The sequence below is a fragment of the Pristiophorus japonicus genome, chromosome 10 (assembly GCF_044704955.1).
Source record: "Pristiophorus japonicus isolate sPriJap1 chromosome 10, sPriJap1.hap1, whole genome shotgun sequence".
NCBI classification, from domain to species: Eukaryota; Metazoa; Chordata; class Chondrichthyes; family Pristiophoridae; genus Pristiophorus; species Pristiophorus japonicus.
The window spans coordinates 153,427,883-153,449,073 of NC_091986.1; the positions used below are offsets into that span (position 1 = coordinate 153,427,883).

A 21,191-nucleotide genomic window follows, 5' to 3' on the forward strand; every position below is an offset into this window, starting at 1 on the left:
GTTTGAAATGAAGCCAAATTCGGTCGTGACCACTTTCAATGAAATGAACCACATATTTTCCTTGCCGAGGAACATATACTTCAGTACACGCTTCCTTATCTCTTTCCCCCCCCCCCCGCGGTTGTATTTATTATCCATAATTGAGTAAAGTGTTAAATACAAGTACAGATATAGATAAACGTGATTTTTGACGTCTTTGATAGTCATCACTTAAACCTTCAATCTGGAAGGGAGGGGAGGAGGGGGGGGTGGTCTCTATTACCTGAGCCTACCAAGGATAGAATGATACAGCACAGAAGGAAGCCATTTGGCTCAACGTGCCTATGCTGGCTTTTTGGTAGAGCTAACCATCTCGTTCCACACCCCCTCTTTTCCCATAGCCCTTATCGATTCCCTTTTTTTTTTAGTTATTATTGAATTTGCTTCCAGATTGCAACAACTCGCTTGTTTTTTTTTAAAAAAAAAGGTATTCTTGTGAAGCCTCTGGTTCTTTTGCCAATCACCTTAAATCTGTGTCCCCTGGTAACTGACACTTCTGCCACTGAAAACCGATTCTCCACATTTACTCTATCAAAGCCCTTCATGATTTTGAACACCTAATGCCTCTCATCCCTTTTCTGCTCTGAGGAGAACGACCACCCTTGCTTCTCCAGTCTCTCCACATAACACCCCGTCATCTCTGGTACCATTATGGTAAATCTCTAATACATTTCCAAGTTTCATAGGATATACAACACAGAAACAAGACATTTGGCCCAACCAGTCCATGCTGGCGTTCTCCCATCTTTTCTCATCTAACTATCAGCATAACTCTATTCCCTTCCCCTTCATATGCTTATCTAACCGCCCCTTAAATGCATCTATTATTCACTTCAACCATTCCCTGTGGTAGCGAGTTCCACATTCTCGCCACTCTTTGGGTAAAGACGTTTCTTCTGAATTCCCTATTGGATTTTTTGGTGACTATCTTATATTGATGGCCTCTGGTTATGCACTTTCCCATGAGGAAACATTCTCTCTATATCTATGCTATCGAAACCTTTCATAATTTTAAAGACCTCTATTAGGACACCTGAAAGAGACCCAGCCTGTTCATCCTTTCCTGATATGCATACCCTCGCATTTCTGGTATCATCCTTGTAAATCTTCTCTGTACCCGCTCCAGTGCCTCTATATCCTTTTCATAATATGACGAGCAGAACTGTACGCAGTTTCGTGTCGCCTACAAACTTTGAAATGATGCCCAAGTCCAGGTAATTTGAAAGTCCACATACACAACATCAACCACACTACCCTTATCAACCCACTCTGTTACTTCAACAAAGTTAGCCAAGCACGATTTGCCTTTAACAAATCCTTACTGAATTTCATTTATTAGTCCATACTTTTCCAAATTTTTGTCCTGGATGTTAAGCTGACTGGCTTGTAGTTGCCTCTCTTTTTATCCGAGGTGTGATATTTTCAGTCCTCTGGCACCATCCTCATATCTAAGGAGGATTGGAAGATAGTGGCCAGAGCCTCCACAGTTTTAACCCTTAGATCTTTCAGCAACCTAGCATGCATCCCATCTGGACCGGGTGACTTTTCTACTTTGAGGACTGCCAACCTTTTAAGTACCTCCTCTCCATCTATTTTTATCCTATCCAATATCGCTACTACCTTCTCTTTTACTGCTACATTGGCAGCGTCCTCTTTGTTATTGAAGACACATGCCAAGTACTTATTTAGTATTTCAGCCATGCCCTCTGCCTCCACAAGAACATTTTTTGGTCCCTAATTGAACCTATCCTTTCTTTGATTATCCTTTTAATATTTAAATGTTTTATAAAATACTTTTATGTTAACCGTTAATCTATTTAGCCTATTATTTCCTTTTTTACATTTCCTCTGTGCTTTATATTTTCAGCTTGATTCTCTACTGTATTATGAACATTACATTTGTCATAGGCCTCTCTCTCTCTCTCATTTTAAACTCTAGTTCTTTTGTCATTCAGGGAGCTCTAGCTTTGGATGCCGTTCCTTTCCTCGTCATGGGAATATTTCTATTCTGTACTCAAACCATCTCCTCTTTGTGAAGGCCTTCCATTGTTCAATTACTGTTTTGCTTGCCAATTTTTGATTCCAATCCACCTGGGCCACATCCTTTTTCAACTCGCTGAAGGTAGTGCTCCTCCAATTGAATCTTTGTACGCCTGACTGTTCCTTGTCCTTTTTCCATAACTATTCTAAACCTGATGATATGATCACTGTTCCCCAAATGCTCCACTTGCCCCACTTCATTCCCCAGAACTAGATCTAGTACTAATTCCTTTCTCGTTGGGCTAGAATGTTCTCTTGTACACGTTTCAGGAATAATTCCTCCTCTTTGCCCTTTACACTGTTACTATCCCAGTCTATTTTTATCCTTCAATCAACATAACAAAAAACAGATCATCTGGTCATTATCACATTGCTGTTTGTGGGAGTTTGCTTGTATGCAAATTGGCTGCTGCGTTTCCTACATTATAACAGTGACTACATTCCAAAAGTACTTCATTGGCTGTACTTTTGGAATGTCGTCCAAATGGTCGTGAAAGGCGCTATATAAATCCAAATCTTTCTATATTAGGATAATTGAAGTACCCATTGTTGTGTTCCTAACACAGATAGACTGCACACAGGGAGGTTAAAGTAATAGTGACCTCATTTTTTATTAAGACACTCCTTAGGGGCCGGCTTATATACAGTGCTCCCAAGGGTTGCTGGGATCCCTTGGGACTTCAGAGAATGCACTCCCTGGTGGCGGAACATGGGATTGCATGCTTTATAGATACACAACATCACTCCTCCCGTTCTCCCCCCCCCCCCCCCACAAAGTCAAAGTGAAAACTATTTACAAGGTGAGGCGGTCGGGAGCCTTTCTTTCCCTGGTGGACCGCCTCAATACAAATGTCTGTTCTGGTGTGTTGGCTGTGCCCTCGCTGGGCCGGCGTGTTGTTGGCCCTGCAGGGCTGCTGGGTGAGCCTGGCCGTGATGAACTCGATTTCCTGGTCCGGGGTGGTGGTGTTGATCCTTTGGGTGTGTGTGTTGTGGGCTCGGAAAAGGTGGTGTCTGCTGTGGGTTGTTCAGGGCAGTCTGTGAACCGCAGCCTCGTTTGGTCCAGGTGCATTCTGCAAATTTGTCCTTCGTCTAGTTTGACGACAAACACCCAACTCCCTTCTTTAGCTATCAACGTGCCCGCAATCCACTTGGGACCATGTCCATAGTTTAGCACATACACAGGGTCATTCAGATCAATTTCCCATGACACAGTGGCGCGACCATCGTTTACATTTTGTTGCTGCCACCTGCTCTCTACCTGATCATGCAGGTTGGGGTGAACCAGCGACAGTCTGGTTTTAAGTGTCCTTTTCATGAGTAGCTCAGCTGGGGGCACCCCTGTGAGCGAGTGGGGTCTCGTGCGGTAGCTGAGCAGTACTCTGGACAGGCGGGTTTGGAGTGAGCCTTCTGTGACTCGTTTAAGACTCTGATTGTTTGTACTGCCCGCTCTGCCTGCCCATTGGAGGCTGGTTTAAACGGGGCCGAGGTGACATGTTTGATCCCATTGCGGTCATGAATTCTTTAAATTTGGCACTGGTGAAACATGGCCCGTTGTCACTGACCAGTATTCAGGCAGGCCGTGGGTGGCAAACATGGCCCTCAGGCTTTCAATGGTGGCGGTGGCAGTGCTTCCCGACATTATTTCACATTCAATCCATTTTGAAAAAGCATCCACTACCACCAGGAACATTTTACTGAGAAATGTCGACATGGATCCTCAACCATGGTCTGGAGGGCGAGGGCCAGGACCACACGTGGGATTTGGCTATTGCTTTCATCATTACTATACCCAGGTGTGTGCTGTGGAGATGCGAGATGAACGTCTCCCTGCCCTTTTTGGGTAGCACTACGTGGTTACCCTACAACAGGCAGTCTGCCTGAATGGACAGCTCGTCCTTTTGCCGCTGGAACGGCTTGATTAGCTCTTGCATTTCAACGGGGATGCTGGCCCAGCTCCCATGCAGTACACATTTTTTTACTAGGGACAGCAGAGGATCTTGGCTGGTCCAAGTCCTAAACTGGCGGGCCATGACAGGTGATTTACCATTTTCAAACTCTTCCATGACCATCAACAAGTCTGCAGGCTGCGCCGCCATCAACAAGTTTGCAGACTGTGCCATTTCCATCCCCCCGTGGTGGGCAATGGTAGCCAACTGAGAGCATCCGCACAGTTCTCTGTGCCTGGCCTGTGGCAGATGGTATAGTTATACGCTGATAGCGCGTGTGCCCACCTTTGTATGCGGGCTGAGGCATTAATATTTATCCCCTTGTTTTCAGTAAACAGGGATATGAGGGGCTTGTGATCGGTTTCCAGCTCAAATTTGAGGCCAAACAGGTTCTGATGCATTTTCTTTACCCTGAACACACACGCTTTCTCAATCATGCTGTAGGCGCTCTCGGCCTTAGACAAGCTCCTGGAGGCATAGGCGACAGGTTGCAACTTCCCCGCAACATTAGCTTGTTATAATACACACCCGACTCCGTACGACGATGCATCACATGCTAGCACAAGTCTTTTACACGGGTTATACAATACAAGCAGCTTGTTGGAGCATAAAATGTTTCTGGCTTTCTCAAAAGCAATTACTTGGGTTTTTTTCCCCATACCCAGTTCTCATCTTTACACAATAACACATGTAGGGGCTCTAAGAGGGTGCTTAACCCCGGTAGGAAGTTACCAAAATAGTTGAGTCCCAGGAATGACCGCAGCTCCGTGACGTTCTGTGGCCTGGACGCATTCCTGATAGCCTCTGTCTTGGCGTCTGTGGGCCGAATGCCTTCCGCTGCGATCTTTCTACCCAAAAACTCCACTTCTGTCGCCATGAAGACGTATTTCGACCTCTTCAGCCGCAGCTCTACGCAATCCGGTCGCTGGAGGACCTCCTCCAGGTTTTGTAGGTGCTCGACGGTGGCCCGACCCGTGACCAATATGTCATCCTGAAAAACCACCGTGCGTGGTACCGACTTGAGTAGGCTCTCCATGTTTCTCTGGAAGATCGCTGCAGCCGACCGAATTCCAGACGGGCATCTGTTGTAGATGAACAGTCTGTTGTAGATGAACAGTCCCTTGTGCGTGTTGATGCAGGTGAGGCCCTTCGAAGACTCCTCCAGCTCCTGCGTCATGTAGGCTGAAGTCGGGTCGAGCATGGTGAACGTCTTGCCTCCTGCCAGTGTCGCAAATAGGTTGTCTGCCTTAGGTAGCGGATATTGGTCCTGTAGCGAGAAACGATTAATAGTTATTTTATAATCGCCGCAAATCCTGACCGTGCCATCACTTTTGAGTACTGGAACAATCAGGCTGGCCCACTTGCTAAATTCCACTAGGGAGATGATGCCCTCGCATCGCAGCCTGTCCAGCTCGATTTCCACTCTCTCCCTCATCATGTGAGGTACCGCTCGCGCCTTGTGGTGAATGGGTCGTGCCTCTGGGAACAAGTGGATTCCCACCTTCGCCTCGGAAAAGTTTCCAAAACCTGGCTCAAAAATGTTAAGAACCTGGGTACATGAGGCCTCATTGACATGTGATAGCGCTCAGATGTCATCCCAGTTTCAGTGGACTTTGCCCAGCCAGCTCCTTCCAAGCAGTGTGGGGCCATCGCCCAGGACAATCCAGGGTGGCAGTTCGTGCACCGTGCCGTCTTAGGTGACCTTGACCATGGCGCTGCCCAGGACAGTGATAAGCTCTTTGGTGTACGTTCTCAGTTTTGTGTGGATGGGGCTCAGGGCTGGTCTGAGTGCCTTGTTGCACCACAGTCTCTCAAACATCTTTTTACTCATGATGGATTGGCTAGCGCCAGTGTCCAGTTCCATGGTTACGGATAAGCCATTCAATTTTATATTTAGCATTATAAGTGGACATTTCGTCAAAAATGTGTGTACCCCCATGTACTTCAGCATCTGCCTCCTCTGAGGCTTGAAATTGCTTTGATCCACCATGGACTGATCTTCCTCTGCCACGTGGTGCATAGCAGGTTTTGCAGAGCTTGCAACTCGGAGGTGCCCCATTGTTCCACAGCTCTTGCAAACATACCCTTTGAAGCGGCATAAATAGGCTGAATGGAAGCCTCCACAATGCCAACAAGGTGTGAATTGCCTTGCATTTGATAATATGGATTCTTTTTCCCTCAATCTGTTTCAGCGAATACACTGACGCGAACATCTTCCTGCCTTTTCTGTAAAAGACCTTTATTGAAGATTCTCCGGCCGGGACTTGTCAAGACAAAGGAACACTCTCAATCAGAGCCTGTTTACCTTCCTCTGGACAAGCCCCTTTACAGCGCGAAAAGCACAGTAGTTATACATTTTCAAAACATAACACATTTGATTAGCACTTGGTCTGTCCACTCCCTTTCTTCCTCCCCCCGAGTATGTCCAATGGCAGACGAGGAGGTCTCCTAATTAGAGCTGGCCCTGAGGTCAGCTTGTTTATAGCCTCATTAAATTCTTCTTCTTTATCAGTAAAACCTATTTCCCTCTTATCAGTAAAAAGCATTACTTTATTCTCCCCTCCTTATTAGTGAAAACCATTACGTTACCTTCTCCTATCTATGATTGCTTTTTCTTTCCCGTGACCCGTGTTTAACCTCAACTCTCAGTAACCCCTTTTTTTCTGTTGATTCTGCAACTGTCTGCATCTTGACATTTCTTTAGCTATTTTCCCATGATTCTCTATCTCCATCCCTCTGCCACATTCACAATCCTTCTGTACACATCCTCACATTCATTCATTGCTGTGGACTCTGAGTTATCTGGGTCACCTGAGGCCTGCTGACAGTTGCAGACTCATGGTTTCTGCCCTGTACATTTCTGCTCACAAAACAGTTCTAGTTAATTTATGAACATTGCTTGCACTTGTGTGCTGAGAGATTTGTTTGGTGTTATCACTGGTAGACATCAACGCTTGTGCTATCGCAATGGTTCGGAGGGTCGGTGTCTCCACAGTCAAAATTTATCATAGGATGGTCTCGTGGCCAATGCCCAGTACAAAAAAGTCTCTGAGCATCTGCTCCAGGTAGCCATCAAACGCACATTGGCCTTAGCTCAGCGACGTAGCTTGCCATTTCCTGACCTTCAGATAGCTGGCACTTGTAGAACCGATACCTCGTCATCAGCACGCTCTCCCTCTGGTTAAGATGCTCCCGAACCAGTGTACACAGCTCCTCATATGACTTATCTGTGGGTTTCACTGGAGCCAGAAGATTCTTCATGAGGCTGTAGGTCAGTGCCCTGCAGACCATGAGGAGGACCGCGCTCCTTTTTGCAGTGCTTCCTTCTCCGTCCAGCTCGTTGGCTACAAAGTACTGGTCTAGCCGTTCGACATAGGTTTCCCAGTCCTCACCCTCCGAGAACTTCTCCAGGGTGCCCACAGTTTGCTGCATCTTTGCATTGGATTTGTATAATCATCGCTAGTTGTTGTGTTCCTAACACAGGGAGGTTAAAGTAACAGTGACCTCAGTCTTTATTAAGACACTCCAGAGTGAGGAACACACCTTGGGGGCCGGCTTATATACAGTGCTCCCAAGGGATGCTGGGATCCCTTGGGACTTCGGGGGATGCACTCCCTGGTGGCGGAACATGGGAGTGCATGCTTTAGATATACAACACCTATTATCTACTCTCGATCTTGCATCGTTCTGTAATTTGCCTACACAATTGTTCCTCTATCTCCTTCCCAATATTTGATGGCTTATAGTATACACCCAGTAGCATAATAGCTCCTCTATTGTTCCTTAATCCTAACCAAATAGATTCTGTCTTTAACCACTCCACTACATCATCCCTCTCCAGTGCTATAACTGATGCTAGTTTTTTATTCCAGATTTATTTAATTAACTGAATTTAAATTCCTCAGCGGCCATGGTGAGATTTGAACACTCGTCTCTGGATAATTAATGCAGATCCTTGGGTTATTAATTCAGTAACATAACCACTATGTACCCCTAATTACTATCATCATCGTCATAGGCAGTCCCTCAAAATCGAGGAAGACTTGCTTCCACTCCAAAGTGAGTTCTTGAGTGACTGGACAGTCCAATATGGGAATTACAGTCTCTGTCACAGGTGGGACAGGCAGTTGTTGAAGGAAAGGGTGGGTGGGGAGTCTGGTTTGCCGCACGCTCCTTCCGCTGCCTGCATGCTCTCAGTGACGAGACTCGGTGCTCAGCCCCCTCCCGGATGCTTTTCCTCCAATTAGGGCAGTCTTTGGCCAGGGACTCCCAGGTGTCGGTGGGGATGTTGCATTTTATCAAGGAGGCTTTGAGGGTGTCCTTGAAACGTTTCCTCTGCCCACCTGGGGCTCGCTTGCTGTGTAGGGGTTTGAGTAGAGCGCTTGCTTTGGGAGTCTTGTGTCAGGCATGCGAACAATGTGGCCCGCCCAACGGAGTTGGTCGAGTCTGGTCGGTGCTTCGATGCTGGGGACGTTGGCCTGATCGAGAACACTGACGTTGGTGCGTCTGTCCTCCCAGGGGAATTGCAGGATTTGCCGGGAGATCTTAGAGATGCAATAATCGTGACCATCTTTAATTACTGTACAAAAAGAAAGGTTAGACAGATTTTTCCTCATGTTACTAGGATATGGAATGATTTAAAACTGGTACTAAAGCTGAGTCAATCACAACATGAAGAATTAGCTAAACACTTGAAGATAGTTATTAAAGGGTAGCAAGAAAATAGATTACGGTTCTGGTGGGGTCGCTAGAACTAGGACAACATACCAACATTTATTTGACCGTGAAAAATGAAAGCACAAAAGATGAATGAGGAGAAAAGCAAAGAACAAATAAATCAAATACAAGACAACTGGGAATAGTTGCAAAAGATAAACACAACACCAAAAAGACTCTGGATGGCAGGCAAAAGATAGACATCACATTTAAAAAGTACCTGGAAATGCACTTGAAGTGTCGTAACCTACAAGCCTACGGACCAAGAGCTGGACAGTGGGATTAGGCTGAATACTTCTTTGTCAGCCAGTACGGGCACGATGTGACGAAATGGCCTCCTTCGTGCTGTAAATTTCTATGATCAATAACTACCATTATATGTTTCCAAATGCTAGTGATAGTCTGAGCATTAGTTACAGGGTTAATTTACTGATAAAGGGGCATTGAGCTTTAATACAGAAAAATCTTTGTTAAAATGCACAATTAGGATTATAGTGATTGGCATACTTGTCAAGTTACACTGAACAAGTATCGGGGAACTGGGGGAGGAGTAGGAAAACGAGGACAAAAACACGGATACTATCTGAGTTACAAATTACAAGCCAATTACTTTATAAGCGATTTGAGTTAATTTGATCCATCAAATCAGATACTGTATCATATCAGTAATGGTGACCATGAAATTGCTGGATTGTTGTAAAAACCCATCTGGTTCACTAATGCCCTTTTTAGGAAAGGAAATTTGTCATCCTTACCCGGTCTGACCTATATGTGACTCCACCACAGCAATGTGGTTGATTCTTAACTGCCCTCTGAAATGGTGGCTCACCACCACCTTCTCGAGCAATTGGGGATGGGCAATAAATGCCTGCCTTGCCAGCGAAGCCCACATCTCGAACGAATTTTTAAAAACGCGTCTTTGCCCCTTGCTACCAATTTGCACATCATTAGATATATCCGTTCACAATTTACCTTTTCATAATTTCAGCTCACTAAATTATCTAAGCCACACATCTTAACCATTCTCCGCATCTCTTGAATACATCCCCATGTCCTTAGTATTGTATTGATTCGGATAGCCTTTCTATAATTGGGTGTCCAAAACTGCTCAGTTATGTAGTCCCATCAGTGCATTGTATGATTTATTATCACCTGGTTGCTTTTGTATCCAGTGCCCTTATATATTTTTGTTTGCACCACTTGACTTCCTGTTGTCACACTTTTTGTGGAATTCCCTACCGCATAGAGTTGTTGATGCCAGTTCATTAGATATATTCAAGAGGGAGTTAGATATGGCCCTTATGGCGAAGGGGATCAAGGGGTATGGAGAGAAAGCAGGAAAGGGGTACTGAAGGAATTATCAGCCATGATCTTATTGAATGGTGGTGCAAGCTCGAAGAGCCGGATGGCCTACTCCTGCACCTATTTTCTATGTTTCTATGTAGAAGTTCACTGGGTTGGGGGTAATATAGTAGCATGGATAGGGGATGGGCTAACTAACAGAAAACAGAGAGTTGGAATAAATGGGTCATTTTCTGGTTGGCAAACAGTAATTAGTGGGGTGCTGCAGGGATTGTTGCTGGGGCCTCAACTATTTACAATCTATATTAATGACTTGGATGAGGGATCGAGTGTAATGTAGCCAAGTTTGCTGATGATACAAAGATGGGTGGGAAAGCAAATTATGAGGAGGATACACAAAATCTGCAAAAGGACATAGGCTAAGTGAGTGGGCAAAAATTTGGCAGATGGAGTATAATGTTGGAAAGTGTGAGGTTATGCATTTTTGCAGAAAAAAAATCAAAGAGCAAGTTATTATTTAAATGGAGAAAGATTGCCAAGTGCTGTAGTACAGCGGGACCTGGGAGTTCTTGTGCATGAAACACAAAAGGATAGTATGTCGGTACAGCAAGTGATCAGGAAGGCCAATGGAATCTTGGCCTTTATTGGCGTATAAAAGAAGGGAAATCTTGCTACAGCTATACAGGGTATTAGTGAGGCCACACCTGGAGTACTGTGTGCAGTTTTGGTTTCCATATTTACGAAAGGATATACTTGCTTTGGAGGCAGTTCAGAGAAGGTTCACTTGGTTGATTCCGGAGATGAGGGGGTTGACTTATGAGGAAAATTTGAGTAGGTTGGGCCTCTACTCATTGGAATTCAGAAGAGTGAGAGATGATGTTAGCGAAACATATAAGATTATGAGGGGGCTTGACGAGGTGGATGCAGAGAGGATGTTTCCACTGATGGGGGAGACTAGAACTAGAGGGCATGATCTGAGAAAAAGGGGCCGCCCATTTAAAACTGATGAAAAATTTATTCTCAGAGGGTTGTAAATCTGTGGAATTCATTGCCTCAGAAAGCTGCGGAAGCTGGGACATTGAATGAATTTAAGACAGAAATAGACAGTTTCTTAAATGATAAGGGGTTATGGGGAGCGGGCAGGGAAGTGGAGCTGCGTCCATGATCAGATCAGCCATTATCTTATTAAATGGCGGAGCAGGCTCGAGGGGTCAAATGACCTACCCCTGCTCTTATGTTCCTATGCTTCACACAAGCCTCCTCACGCCCCTCTTCATCTAACCCTATCTAGCCTTTCTGTTTTCTCCCTCGTGTGCTTACCTTAAATTCATCTATGCTAATTGCCGACTACTCCTTGTTGTAGTGCATTCCATATTCTTACCATTCTTTAGGTAAAGGAGTTGCTCCTGAATTCCCTGTTGGAGTTCTTAGTGACTATCTTACATTTATGGCCTAGTTTTTGAGTCCCCCACAAGTGGAAGCATCTTCTTTATGTCTGGCCTATCGAACCACTTCATCATTTTAAAGACCTTCATCATTTTAAAGACCGTCATCAGGTCACCTTTCAGCCTTCTCTTTTCTCAAGAAAAGTGACCCAGACTGTTAAGTATTTCCTGATAGTCATAACCTCTCAGTTCTGGTATCAAATAAAAAATATAAGTTTAACATGAGTTCTCTGCTTTTTAATTCTATCCCTCTCAAAATAAATCTTCATGGCCTTATTAACCTGTATCACTACTTTTAGTGATTTGTGCATCTGTGTCCCTAGATCTCTTTATCCTCGATCCTATTTAGGCTCTTATTATCCAAGCAGTAGATGGCCTCCTTATTCTTCCTACCAAAATGCACCACCTCATGTTTATCTATATTGAAATTAATTTGCCAATTAAACACCCATTCTGCAAGTTTATTAATGTTTTCTTGTATTTTGTCACAATCTGCCTTTGTATTAACAACACCCCCAATTTGTTGTCATCCGTAGATTTTGAAATTATACTTACAATTTCCGAATTCAAATAGTTAATGTAAATTGTGAACAACACTGATCCCTGTGGAACACCACTTACCATTCCAACCTGAGTAGCTGCTCTTAACCCCTACTCTGTTTTCTGTTTTGTAGAGATTGTATTCTGCAAGGCCACAAAGAATCAACTAGTAATAGATTAAAAATCTTGTGTCTGTGTGCTCTTCCTGTACGCCTTTCCCATTATGGATTCCTATGTCCATGTTTGTAACAGAAACTGCCTGTGTAAATTTATCACATTGTAATTACATCCTCCTGGCAGTGGTGGTGCTACAGTGCCACCACTGGAAGATGGTTATAATTACAGAAATGATTCTTTTAACGATTTATGGGCTAGAATTTCCATAAAACCTGCTACTGCCGGATTGCTGCCCAAGAGATTGCTAAGATTCTTAAATTAACGCTGGCGAAAAATTGCACCAAAAAAGGAAAAACTACCGCATGGCAAGAAAATGGATCTTGCATGCAGATTCTCGGCGGTTAAACGCCATCCTGGGCAAATTGGGCAGTTCTTAATCAAAATGGGCGGTAATTACTCAAATTTAGACCGAGGCTTCAGTTGGGCATAGGGAGGGGGGAGGAAAACACACTATTTTTTCCAAGGAATAAAAAATCAGAAAACATTCTCAAGACCCTTTTTAACTTAATCACTGTAAAAGAATTATAAAAAAACACTAACTTACCTTTCTTTGCAGAGCTACTTACTTACTGCCCAGCTCCGGCTGCTTTTCGTGGGCGTTATTTTCGATCTTACCTGCGGGTCACCACTGAGCCCAAACTTGAGCGGTAGCAGTTTTTTTGGCAGTGCACGGTCCCCAGCGATATTTCGAAACTGCCAGCTGAACTCTTTTTGTGAAATGGAGTGGAAATTTTCACTGGGTGGTTTTCCGTCACAAACAAACAATACCGCTGAGAGAACTGCCGGAAATGGGGTGCAAATTCTAGCCCAGTGTATTTGCACCCTACGCTATGTTGAAAATGTTACTATTTAGGTATATTTTTATTTTTTCCCCCCCCGAAGTGTTGTGCTTCACAACTATCCTATTTGTATTGTGTCTTCTCATTCCCTTGATCTTTCTGTGCCCTCCTGTAGTCTCTGCATTCTTCCTCCACATTTGGCATGCCCCTAATTTGGTATTTTCAGCAAGTTTTAATATAATTCCTCCTCCCAAATCATTTTATGTGTGTGTATATATAGAGAGAACAAGAGGTCATAACATCGCTGGGACACAACACTAGTTGTGTCTTGCCAATTCAAGAAACTTTCATATATTCCTACTCTATTTTTCTCTTTAGCCATCCCTCCCCATTCATTTTGTTTTAACAGCGTGCATTTTCATCTTTAAGTCTCCTGTGGCATTTTATTAAATGCTTTCTAAAAGTCCAAATATATTACATCTATTGTGCTCAATGTGTCTGTATACACTTGGTAATTTCGTTGCATTCAATTTAAATTGGCTAATCATGATTAGTACTTTTGTTACTACCCGGGTGATGTTAACTAGTCAGTAATGTGGCTCACCTCTTTCTCTTTCTTGAATCGCCTTTGGTACAACTTCTCTTCCTAATCCATGATCGGTACGTAGTTTTAAAAAATATTTTCTGTCCTAGTTTTATCAACAGTTTTGCTCTTGCTGAGTAGTATGATTACACTTTGCCTCCATTCACATGAAACTGACCTTTGATCAGTAGCTATTCAAGAGACTGATAGATGCCATTATCAGAATCCTATTATCAAAGACCAGGAGAAATGGTGCCTCAAGAATTTAGCATGTTGAATGATGTGCAATTTACTTTATAGGATATTGAGCCCAATGCACTTTAATGTTGCTCTTGAAAACACTTTTTTCTTCAATTTATTGGGATGTGGGTGACACCCAATATTTATATTTATTGCTCATCCATAGTTGCCCTGTGAGCATTAATAGAAACATAGAAAATAGGTGCAGGAGTAGGCCATTCGGCCCTTCTAGCCCACACCGCCATTCAATGAGTTCATGGCTGAACATGCAACTTCAGTACCCCATTCCTGCTTTCTCGCCATACCCCTTGATCCCCCTAGTAATAGAAACATTAAGAATCAACAGCTAATGCAGTATTGCAATTTGCCATTGTGGCATGTGAACTCATGACCTCTGAGTTGCTATTCCAGTACCATAATCACTACAACGGCAACTTGAATTTATATAGTGCCTTTGACATAGTAAATTGTCCCAAGTTGCCTCGCAAGAGTGGAATCAGACAAAAGTTGACACCAAACCAAAGGAGGAGATGTCGGATCGGATGACAAAAAGCTTGGTCACAGAGGTAGGTCACCATACCCACAATAGAACAATTCAGAAATTCAGTTGGGATTTATTTTCTCCAGGTGGGTCCCATTACATTACCTTTTTGAATTTTCTCTCCATTCTTCTTGAATATAACTTCTGCTGGTCTATAGTTCTACCAATGTCTGGAGACCTCTGGTATCTTACCCAAGAGGCCATTTGTCATATGGACAGTGAGTCTCAGCAGGCTCTCAAATGTGGGAGTATCACTTAGTTCAGTCCTGTCCCCATGCATAAACACAGAGGTATTTACATAGCAATCAGGCTGACATTTTTCTTGTTTTTTACCCCCTTCCGAACCTGGATACACGGACTCATTTATTGTGATACCTCCATGCTGGTTTTCTCTGCTGGTCTGTGACTACTACAAATAGTTGTATGGGAATAACTTGGTGTAATGCATTTTTCCTTCTCTTTTTTTTAGGATGTGTGTAGCATCTATTTACTGTTGACTAGCCAACATCATTAATTTGCTATTTTAAGTGCATTAATGTACTGCACTTTGAGGAAACCACAAACATTTGAAGCTCCCCTAAAGAAAATCAGGTCAAATAGTACAAGAGGTCCTACTATTTGCAATTGAAATGCCATTCAGCCTTTTACATTGCCATTTTGTCTTTTCTGTGGACATTTCATCTTCTGCATGTAGGATTCGTGTACCTCAATATAGGCACAATTCTACTGTGAGTGATCCGAGTATAATGGGGAATTAATAATAAATAATAGGAAACGGCAGAGACTTTGAACAAATATTTTGTATCGGTCTTCACGATAGAAGACACTAAAAGCATCCCAATAATAGATAATGGGCTACAGGGAGGGGGAACTTAAAAACAATCACTATCACTAGAGAAAAAGTACTAGGCAAACTAATGGGACTAAAGGTGGACAAGTCCCCTGGACCTGATGGCCTGCATCCTAGGGTCTTAAAAGAAGTGGCTGCAAAGATAGTGGATGCATTGGTTGTAATCTACCAAAATTCCCTGGATTCTGGAGAGGTCCAACGGATTTGAAAACCGCAAATGTAACGCCCTTATTCAATCAAGCAGAGTCAGCATGGTTTTATGAAAGGGACATCATGTTTGACAAATTTGCTAGAGTTCTTCGAGGATGTAACGAGAGAGTGGATAAGGGCGAATCAGTAGATATAGTGTATTTGGATTTCCAGAAGGCATTCAATAAGGTGCCACATAAAAGGTTACTGCACAAGATAAGAGCTCACAGGGTTAAGGGTAATATATTAGCATGGATAGAGGATTGGCTAACTAACAGAAAATAGAGTCTTGATAAATGGGTCATTTTCAGGTTGGCAAACTAACTAGCCTACGGAATCAATGCTGGGCCCTCAACTATTTATATTAAAGGCTTGGATGAAGGGACCGAGTATAATATAGCCAAATTTGTTGATGGTACAAAGATAGGTGGAAAAACAAATTGTGAAGAGGGCGCAAAGAATCTGCAAAGGAATATAGATAGGTTAAGTGAGTGGGCAAAAATTTGGCAGATGGAGTATAATGTGGGAAAACGTGAGGTTATCCACTTTGGTAGGAAGAATAAAAAAAGCAAATTACTTTTTAAATGGAGAGACTACAAAATGCTATGGTACAGAGAGATCTTGAGGTCCTTGTACATTAAACACAAAGTTAACATGCAGGTACAGCAAGTAATCAGGAAGACAAATGGAATGTTGGCATTTATTGCAACAGGGGTGGAGTATAAAAGTAGGGAAGTCTTGCTACAATTGTACAGGGCGTTGGTGAAACCACACCTGGAATACAGTGTATAGTTTTGGTCTCCTTATTTAAGGAGGGATATACTTAAATTGGAGGCAATTCAGAGAAGGTTCACTTGGTTGATTCCTGAGATGAAGAGGTTGTCTTATCAAGAAAGGTTGGGCCTATATACTCATTGGAGTTTAGAAGAATGAGAGGTGATCTTATTGAAACGTATAAGATTTTGAGGGGGCTGGACAGGATAGATGCAGAGAGGATGGTTCCCCTCATGGGAAAAAGTGATTGCACGTTTAAAACTGAGATGAGGAGAGGATTGTGAACATTTGGAATTCTCTACTCCAGAGAGCTGTTGAGGCTGGGTCATTGAATATATTTAAAGTAGAGATAGACAGATTTTTGAACGATAGGGGAGTCGAGGGTTATGGGGAGCAGGCAGGAAAGTGGAGTTGAAGCCAAGATCAGATTAGCCATGATCTTGTTGAATGGCGGAGATTATGTGTTCACTAAAAATGTACAGCAATACTTTGGTCGTATCTGTATTGGGATCCTCATCACTGGTTTCTTAATCTGTTTTGGTAGGGGAGATTTAAAATGGAAGAGCAAGACTCAGGCAAAAAAAGAACATAGTAGAATTATCACCTTGAAGGGCAATATAATGCACTCTACAGAAAAAGTCTGTCTGGACTTCCATGAACTTTTGTTTTGTGTTTTATGGATAAAACCAGATTCTGCTAGTGATTTTTTTTTCAACTCATTCTGAAGCACAGACTTATTTGCTTGTTTTCAAAAGGCATTTATGCACCTGTAGACTATTACTTCTGTTTAGCTTTCACTGGCAGAACTTTAACATGGCTAGTTAGTGATTGGTCTGTACTTTGTTTTGATCTGAGGGACTACCTATGATGATGATGATGTTTTGATCAGTGCTAGAAAAACAGCTGCATTTGTCATATATTGGGGGGAGGGGGGAACCAGCTGGGACACAATGGCTGCCTCAAAGTGCTTGTAGAAAGGGCAACTAAATCTTAATCGCAGCTCTGTGTAAGCTCGAAAGTCACCTGATATTTTTTGTGTCGAGCTGAGTAATGTCACTGTTAACAGAAATGCACGCAATCTATTTGGAATTTTGAAGACCAAACTTTTACAAGTGTCCAATGTCATTGACATATTCTTTTCCCCTTCCCCCATCCTCAAAGGACAAATAAGCTTGTTTCATGTGGTGGTCTATGTAAAAAAAAATTCCATGTATCCAATGTGACCACCCAGATTAAGAGTAGTTGGATATTAAAAAATTCATTAGTCAGAGTCCAGATGAAGGGCAGTACATAGGTCAGCCAGATGATAATTAGATCAAGACAGATGGGGGTGGTGGGGTGGCATCAAGTGAAGATGGCAGTCAGGAAACCTGCTCAGCAAGGACGGGTTGGAAAGGAAGGCGAGGCAACCTTGTTTGGGGGAGGCAATGTTCATAATGTGCAAAATGCTGCTCAGTGAGGGTTTTCCATGCAATAAAAGGTGCTCTGTATTGGGTAGAGAAAACAATAATACAAACAGCAGTAGTGAGTTGGGGGAGCATGCACAAAATGCTGCTCAGTACTGTGGCAGATTCATGATGTACAAAATGTTGCTCAATGAGGGTGGATATCAAAAAGATACACAGTTTGGTATGTTCCATTCACTAGAATTCAGCTCAGCAGCTCCCATTTTCATCTGGGGGGGAGGGGAGGGAGGCATGGTGAGGCAAAGAGCATACTTCCAACAATTAATGAGTGAAGCTGGGCACAAAATCCAACTGAACAATTTAAAAACAGCCAGTTTTGGGAGAAGGATAGCCAAATAATGGAAGGAACAGAAAAAAGTGTGAAGTGATACATTTTGGTAGAAAGAATGAGGAGAGGAAATATAAACTAAATGCTACAATTTTAAAGGGGGTTCACGAACAAAGAGACCTGGGGGTATGTGTGCATAAATCGTTGGCAGATGGAGTATAATGTTGGAAAGTGTGAGGTCATGCACTTTGGCAGAAAAAAATCAAAGAGCAAGTTATTATTTAAATGGAGAAAAATTGCAAAGTGCTGCAGTACAGTGGGACCTGGGGGTACTTGCGCATGAAACGCAAAAGATTAGTAATCAGGTACAGCAAGTGATCAGGAAGGCCAATGGAATCTTGCCCTTTATTGCAAAGGGAATGGAGTATAAAAGCAGGGAAGTCTTGCTACAGTTGTACAGGGTATTGGTGAGGCTACAGCTGGAATACTGCATGCCGTTTTGGTTTCCACATTTATGAAAGGATATACTTGCTTTGGAGGCAGTTGAGAGAAGGTTCATAAGGTTGATTCCAGAGATGAGGGGGTTGACTTATGAAGAAAGGTTGAGTAGGTTGAGCCTCTACTTAATCTTATCGAAACGTATAAGATTATGAGGGGGCTTGACAAGGTGGATGCGGAGAGGATGGTTCCACTGATGGGGGAGATGAGAACTAGAGGGCATGATCTTAGAATAAGGGGCCGCCCATTTAAAACTGAGCTGAGGAGAAATTTCTTCTGAGGGTTGTGGATCTGTGGAATTCGCTGTCTGAGAGCTGTGGAATCTGGGACATTGAATAAATTTAAGACAGAATAAACGATAAGGGAATAAGGGGTTATGGAGAGCGGGCAGGGAAATGGAGCTGAGTCCATGATCGGATCAGCCATGATCGTATTGAATGACAGAGCAGGCTCGAGGGGGCCGCATGGCCTACTCCTGCTCCTATTTCTTATGTTCTTATTGAAGATGGCAAGGCAGGTGAGAAAGCAGTTAAAAAGGCTTACGGGACCCTGGGCTTCATAAATAGAGGTACAGAGTACAAAAGTGTGGAAATTATGATCAACCTGTATAAAACACTGGTTGGGCCCTAACTGGAGAACTGTGTCCCATTCTGGGCACCACACTTAAAGAAGGTGCAGAAAAAATTTACGAGAATAATTCCAGGAATGAGGGACTTCAGTTACATTGATAGACTGGAGAAGCTGGGGTTGTTCCTGGAGCAGAGAACATTGAGAGGAGATTTGATAAAGGTGCTCAAAATCATGAGGGGTCTGGATAGGGTAGATAGAGAGAACCTGTTTCCATTGGCAGAAGGATCGAGAACCAGAGGACACAGATTTAAGGTGATTGGCAAAAGAACTAAAGGCGACGTAAGAAAAAAAAATTACGCAGTGGGTGGTTAAGATCTGGAATGCACTGCCTGAAAGGGTGGTGCAGGCAGACTCAATTTTATCTTTCAAAAGGGAGTTGGATAAGTATCTGAAGGAAAACAATTTGCAGGGCTATGGGGAAAGGGCAGTGGAGTGGGACTAGCTGAGAGTCGGCATGGGCCAAATGGAGGAATGGCCTTATTCCGTGCTGTAACCATTCTATGATGATGTGAGTTAAGAGAACATCTACAAAAGGATCCACCAGGTAGTCAATGTGTGGAATGCTGGTGTTCTAGCTCATGTTACTGTGATGAGCTTAAAATAGAAATCAGCCATTCAATCGCCGTCTAGAAACTTAACTGGTTGATACTTATAATGGCTTTTCTCAGACAGAACTTCTCACAAGAATTTTCAGTGCATTTTTAAATGGACTGTTGTGACCCACTGAATATTTTGCACCTCTCCCCTTAAAGGAGTTGATTCACACTGCTGCAGGGTTGCAGAGCACCGACAGCCACTATCCAAGTTATTCTTCAGTTGTGACCGTAGGTGAGCTATTTTAACAGGGGAGAACCACAGCAGCAGAACCAATTCTATTCTAGCCTAAGCACAATGCTTAGGAATTTTCTAATCTACCTACCATACCACACATGTTTTGAAAAGGAAAATTAAATGTTAGTTTTGCTTGATTTAATATAGGTCTTTCTCAACATGCGTGTTATTTATTTATTAGTTGCAGTGACCGTCTTGTTTGAGCACATCTGCACCTGAAATAGTTAACACAATCTTTTTATATCAATTGTTAAACATTTTCAACATTTTAAACAGTAGAACTTTGTTGATTCACAAAGCTCCTGTATTGAGAACAGCACAGCATGGTAAGAGTCAATTATAAAAAATGAATGTAGCGTAAGCAGCTGCTATTGTCTACCTGGTCACGAATAAAACCTAATCAAACTGAGCTGTTAACCCTTAATTAAAATATTTATTTGGTATCCGTGCAATCACCAACTGTTTAATGGATTTTGTGATAGTGTATAATATTTACACAAAGGAATTAACTACAGGTACAGTATCTGCAAAAAAAAATGCACCCATTTCCAGTTGTTAAAATTACATGCACTCTTATCATTAATCAGCTCCAGATAAATTCAAAGTGTTGAAAACAATTACTTAATGCATAGAGTTCCTAAATGAATGTATTTAGTGGGTGGGGAAGGTGCAGAAGAGGACTCGGAACAACAAAAAATTGTATTGTGTGACTGCAAAATAATAATACAGGTAGTCAGTTTCAGATCTTTTCTATTTTCTTTACTGTGCTTGTACTTGAGTTCAGGGGTGTCCTTTTGTAGCAGGGATAACGGGCCCAAATTTGGCCCACCCATTTTTTTCAGCGCTTTCACGTGAGATGCGCCGACTTCCTAGGATAAAAACGTCGCCAAAAAGTTGTCCCCATATTCTGGCCGCTCTGAGGCCTCTCCTATAGCTTGGCGCGGCGTGGCAATTCAATTAGGGGGCAGAGCTAGCGCCCTGTGCTTATGAGTGCCGGAAGCTCAACGCATGCGCACTGGAGGTTTTGCGCAGTAGCTCCTCTGCAGCATGGGACCCGATGACCCACCCCCCTATCCCAGGCCAAGTGGCCTCACGACGCCCGCTGGGCTACTGCAGGTCATGGAGAGAGTCCCACACCTATCCCCGGCCGAGTGGCCTCCCGCACCGGCCGGCCCGCTGACTTCCCGGGCCAAGGTAGGACTTGAGTTTTAATTTTTATTTATTGATAGCTGTGCTTTGTTTAGTGAGGAGAGTTTTGATGGAGATGGAGGAGAAGGAGGAGGAGGAGTATTTTGATGGGGGGAGTGGTGATAACTGTTTTTATTTGTATATTTTGA

General features: G+C 43.1%; 1 protein-coding gene across 2 annotated transcripts in view; it reads left to right on the plus strand.

The window, feature by feature from the left end:
* zmym2 (zinc finger, MYM-type 2) overlaps positions 1 to 21,191 on the plus strand; it is a 172,936-nt gene that overhangs the window by 1,214 nt on the left and 150,531 nt on the right. Inside the window, exon 1 of one of the 2 annotated variants that reach the window (XM_070892190.1) lies at positions 14,340 to 14,373. The exons of the other annotated variant lie outside the window; for it this stretch is intronic. The gene's annotated coding sequence lies outside the window, so the exon portion shown is untranslated. Of the gene's footprint in view, positions 1 to 14,339; positions 14,374 to 21,191 lie in introns of those variants that run through there. 2 annotated transcript variants of the gene reach the window in all.